The sequence below is a fragment of the Cebus imitator genome, unplaced genomic scaffold, assembly GCF_001604975.1.
Source record: "Cebus imitator isolate Cc_AM_T3 unplaced genomic scaffold, Cebus_imitator-1.0 Scaffold6, whole genome shotgun sequence".
In the NCBI taxonomy this organism is placed as follows: Eukaryota; Metazoa; Chordata; class Mammalia; order Primates; family Cebidae; genus Cebus; species Cebus imitator.
Window position 1 is genome coordinate 9,453,196 of NW_016107321.1, and position 6,000 is coordinate 9,459,195.

At 38.3% G+C, this 6,000-nt stretch overlaps 1 long non-coding RNA gene across 1 annotated transcript; it reads left to right on the forward strand.

The window, feature by feature from the left end:
* The first annotated feature begins 569 nt into the window (after positions 1–569).
* On the forward strand, positions 570–1,253 carry LOC119472799. Its single transcript, XR_005201984.1, has 2 exons — positions 570–632; positions 751–1,253. It is a non-coding gene; the product is annotated as an uncharacterized LOC119472799 (long non-coding RNA).
* The last annotated feature ends 4,747 nt before the right edge of the window (positions 1,254–6,000 follow it).

Here is a 6,000-nt window from a genome sequence, read left to right on the forward strand (position 1 = left end):
AGCCAATGCGATGATTCTTTTTATGAAAAAAAAAAAAAAAAAAAAAAGGCTATGTTGTACTATTTTAAAAAGAAAGGAAGGAGGACTTTTCTATATTAAAAGATAGTTAAGAGACATCATAATCAAATGCGACATTTAATTTGATTCTGGTTTAAGCAGATGAGCTATAAAAGACATTCATGGTACGGAATTGGGGAGATTTGAATATAGCTGAATATTAGATGATATTGGAGAGCTGTTGTTAATTTTGACAAGAGTGATAATAATTGTATGATTTTGTAGTAAGTGTCCTTATTTAGGAGGGAACTGTCATCAAATCTGTAACTCCGCTTAAAATACCTCCATCAAAAAAACTACTCAAATGCAGCAAAACATATATAATTATTGGACGTGAATGATGAATCTGTGGGTAATTCTTACTCAGACACTTTACTTTTCAGTATATAAATGTTCATAAGAAACTTTAAAGGGATGACGTAATGCATGTGAAATTGTTTAACAGAATTCCTGGCACACAATAAATGCTTATTAATGTTGGCTTTTATCATTATTGCTCTTTTTGTTATTTCCAAGCTGTCAGTGCTGCTGCTGATGCCTGCTGACGTTACCATGAAGGCTGCTGCCACCCAAAGGTGAGAGCTTAGATGTAGATTCGTAGCATCATCTCCAGTTCCTACCCAAACTGCAAAAGCCAATGTTGGTGAGGCCTGCGCTCTCAATAGCCCAGCATTTCTCTTTTTTCTTTTTTAGCTTTTCATCACTCTTAATGTAGCCTTTTCCACAGAAACTGGACCAGAATGATAGCACTAGGCTCAACTCAGGAACACAGCTCCTAAGATATTGACGAGCAAGCTGTGTCACTGTGGGGTGAAGGGTTGGAAGGGAGAAGGCTCCAGAGCCCCGGCTTCATTCTCTTGTGCAAAGAAACAACTTCAGGAAAGGAAGAGGACACTCTTGGAAACTCTCCACCTCCCTCACTCTTCTCTAAGAAAGAGGATTGCTTTATCTCGTTGACAAATTTGGAAGCAAACACTGGGCATGAGCAGCTCAGCTCCTGCCCATACAGTACTCAAGCTCTGGTATATTCTCCACATGCCAAAGCTTAATGGCACAGACTCTGTCCCTGCAGCAGGAGCCTACGGCACTGCCTGTGATGGGGGTGAGGTTGTCTATTCTGAGATTCAAGATGTAAGCCTCCATTTCCCCTCCTAAGCCATGCTTTCCAGCACTGTGATAAAACTGGATTTTTTTCCTCTATCTCCTTTATTCCACCTTATCATTTGGTTTAGAATTCAGAGAGGGGGAAGAGGCTATCATGTGTCAACCTTTTCAAACCCCAACATCCTGAACCAAACCTGTGAGCCTCTAATTTTTCTACTGAGATAAATTCTTTTCCAGGTCCTTCATATAAATAGATACACATACCGCTTTGTGAGTCCTGCAGAAATGCCCAGATATGCCTGCATTTTAGAAAAACACAGTTGAGTTGTGATTTCTGTCCTGTGTGTGTTGTTGTTGTTGTTGTGTTTCATAGAGATGGGGTCTCACTGTGTTGCCCAGTTTGGCCTTGAACTCCTAGGTTTGACCAATTCTCCCACCTTGGCCTCCCAAAGTGCTGGGATTACAGGCATGAGCCACCACACCTGTCCTGCTCTGTGTGTTTTTAAAAAGCTCAATAAACTATCTATCAAATGTATCTACATATAAAATTCATAGAGCTGGGCAAATGGGTTGTATATGTATCTTACATTTAAGAAATGTTCAAGTTTGAGAATATTCTGAAGTGAAGTATGAAATTGCCACCTCTCTAGATATTCTAATTTTTCAACTTAAAAAGAGGAAGAGAACAAAGCTCTACGTGCATGAAGTGTGTCCCTTAGTAATCAATTTTTGCTATGGTTTGGGGAAATGCTAAAGTAAACCTTGGAGTTGAAATGGAAGCTCTCCTAGTAACCACCTTGACCTCTTCCTTGCCAAATAATTTCAACTATCACCAGATATATTTCCTAGGAGGGTATGTCACCAAATTCATAATGCAAATCTACTAATAAATCGGATTTTATTTTATTTTATTTTTTGAGACAGAGTCTTGCTCTGTTGCCAGGCTGGAGTGCAGTGGCTCAATCTCGGCTCACTGCAACCTCCGCCTCCTGGGTTCAAACGATTCTTCTGCCTCAGCCTCCCAAGTAGCTGGGACCACAGGTGCGTGCCACCACACATGGCTAATTTTTGTATTTTTAGTAGAGATGGGGTTTCACCATGTTGGCCAGGATGGTCTTGATCTTTTGACCTTGTGATCTGCCCGCCTCGGCCTCCCATAGTGCTAGGATTACAGGCATAAGCCACCATGCCTGGACATGAACAAAATAAACTAAAGAAAATTATTTTTACATACTTTTTAAATTGTGGTAAAATAAACATAACATAAAGTTTACCATCTTTATTATTTTTAAGTGTACAGTTGAGTGCCATTAAGCACATTCACATTATTGTACAACCATCACTGCCATCCATTTACAGAACTCTTTTCATCTTAGAAAATGAAATTTTGTACCCATTAAATAACAACTCCTCATTCTCTTGTCCCTAGACCCTGGGTACCACCATTCTGCATTCTTTCTTTATGAATCTGACCAATCTAGGTTCCGCATACAAGTGGAATCATATAGTATTTATCTTTTGGTAACTAAACACAATTATTTCTAGGTGGCTTCTTCTATATCCTCTGCATGTCACTTATATACACCTTGCCATGGGTTTATCTGCCTGATAATCCACCCAGGAATTGCACCAAAACATAAGCCAGGATAGTTGACATTTAGACGATCATCTTTCTACTTGATTTTCGTATCTAGAAGTCACCATGTCCACAAAAGCCACCACGTCATAGACTGTTTTCTTTGTTTGAAGTTAAATTCACAAAGTCAGAATACTCCCAAATTTGCCTTGTACAAAAAGCCCCCTCTATATCAATTTCTGGAAGCTTCCTACATGTTGTATTAGCCTAGGCTATGGGCAGCAGATCCAGGAAGAGAAGCCAAAAGCTAGACTTAGAGAGCCAAGATAAGCAGCCAGAATCTAGAGGCAAGGCTACCAAAAGAAGATGAATGTCAACAGGCAACTCACAGACAAAGTAGTCAAAACTGAAGTAACACTCACTGTGAATGTTCAAAGTGTCACTGGAGTACAACTTACTATGTGTGACAGATGCTAAGCTTTACCAGCAAAATGTGTATAATATAGGAAAAACACAGTAGGAAAATATTCTATATTCTCCATTTTCATTATTTAATACTAAAATGAATTATTTTAATTCTATCCCTCAATTCAATCGTCTCATTTCTACCCACAGAGATTCCAAATACAAAATCTGAATGGAGTTTCACCACTTAATTCAATTTCTTCTGCATAAATAGCTTGCTTTATTTAAAAATTAAAGAAATTAAAAAAAGCTTTGTCTGAGGACCCAGAGGAAAGAGAATTCTTTTGTCTTGGATAGTCATTACTCTTACAAAAAGTGATTTTGAGGATAAAAAATCAAAACTAGTTTGGACTTCTGACCTGAAAGAGCATACACAAAATATCATCAAACTATGATTAGAAATAATTTTGACAAACCAATGATAATGTTTTGCTCTAACTGAAACTACTACAGGTTGAGTTTCACTTATCCAAAATGCTTGGGACCAAAAGTGTTCGGATTTCAGATTTTTTTTTTTTTTTGATTTTGGAATATTTTCATTATACTTACTGATTTAGCATCCCTAATTCAAGAATTTGAAATTTTAAATGCTCCAGTGAAACTTTCCTTTGATCATTATTTCTGTGCTCAAAAAGTTTCAGATTTTTAGAGCATTTCAGATTTTCAGATTAGGGTCACTCAACAAGTATATATAAAACTTAACTAATTCTGAGACCTGGTACTTTTTTCTCATTTTGGCCAATTCTACCTTTCTGTGCCTTCAGTTCTTCATATACATAGTCAAGATGGTAATTTTCAAAGTTCTTTGAGGTCCTGACAAATGAAGGTATTTTCATTATCACTGAAACACATTAAAGAACTAAGCAGTTAAAACTTAAGACTTACCTTAGTCCGTTTTGAGCTAGTACAACAAAATACCACAGATTGGATAAGTTATAACAAAGAGACATTTATTGGCTCACAGTTCTGGAGGCTGGGAAGTCTAGATCAAGGGGCTGGCCTCTGGTAGGGGTCATCTTGCTGTGTCAGAAGGTAAAAGGATAAGAGAACAAGAGAAGGATGAACTTGCCCTTTTTTTGAGACGGAGTGTCGCTCCATCACCAGGCTGGAGTGCAGTGATGCTATCTAGGCTCACTGCAACCTCCGACTCCCAGGTTCAAGTGATTCTCCTGCCTGAGCGCCCCCCGAGTAGCTGGGATTACAGGCATGCACCACCATGCCCAGCTAATTTTTGTATTTTTAGTGGAGACAGGGTTTCACTGTGTTAGCCAGGATGGTCTTGATCTCCTGACCTCATGATCTGCCTGCCTCAGCCTTACAGCTGTGAGCCACCATGGCTGGCCCAGAACTTGCTTTTTTTTAGTGGCACCAATCTCACCCATTAGGGTCGGGTCCTCTTGGCCTAATCACCTCTTAAACTTTCTACTTCTTAATACTGTTACAATGTCAATTAAATTTCAAAACGGGTCTTGGAGGAGACAAACATTCAAACTATAGCAAGACTGTAATTCACATGAAAGTGTCATGGTCCTAGAAATGACATCTGTCTGTGCCAAATATCAGACCACTTAGGTATACCATTGTTCCTAATATACAATCTACTATATAGTCTCAGACTGTTAGAGATAGGGTCTGGGAAGCAACTACACAAAGTTTTTTGTTTTTCAGTAGAAGAAACTTAAATCTAGACTGGTTTAGCTTATTTGGTTAAGTCTTGTAACCGGAATAAAAATTCAAACCTCTTGAATCTAATGTCAATGCTATTTTCATTACACCAAAGAAAAATACCTAACTAGTGAATAAAGTCATGAATCTTAGTTTGGAATCCACCTCCTAGGAGATTCTCGGAGTCATCTCATCCCAACCGAACTTCTCCAAGGCAAGGGATGCTACTGAACAGAAAAAAATCTGCATTCATGAGGTTATTTAGATAAACTGGCTCATAAACAGACTGTGTTGGCCATGATCCATGTGCATAACTGCCTGCTGTAACACATACAGCGACCTTCATAAAACAGGCTGCTAATGTTAGGGGGAAGACAAATGGTTAACAATTGTAGGGACTCAGTTTGAATCACTCCTGGGCCAAATTTAAGTTATAAGTGACTTCAGTCCAAGCTCCTGAAGTAAATTCTACAAAGAATTTTAAAGATAAACAGATTTCCAGTGTCTGAATATGTAGATGAGATAATGATATAAGGAAGAGAATTGTAGAACCAGCATATCTTTTGGGATACGTAGAACCTATATAGAAAAAGTAGGCTGCCATCTGAGGTAAAATAGTAAAAGGCTGTTAAGGTATTTTGCAAGTTTCAGAAAGTTTAAAACTAAGGAATGGGGAGGAAAATGGATGGAAATATAATATCTGGGTCATCCAAGATTCAAATACCGCAATCAGGGAGAAGGTTGAGGATATATCTGAAAAAAAAATAAGGATAATAAAATAAAGATACTCTAATCTAAGAACTAATGGAGGGGAGAGGTGGTGAAAGACCAATTCAGTATGCAAAACTGCTTCAAATAAACATTAAAGACTTACCAGACCAAACGGCCATATGGAAACACTTGGCAACAAATGAGGACTATGATATAATTAGCAGGTATGGAACCAGCTAGTCTCTTGCTGCCAAACAGGAACTCCCTATGGGAAGGATATGGTGTAGGCACACAAGAGAAGATGTGACTTTGTATTTTAAGACATTGTAAACCAGAGATGTCCAAACTTTTGGCTTCCCTGAGCCACCTTGAAAGAAGAAAAATTGTCTTTGGCCACACATAAAATACACTAACACTAATGA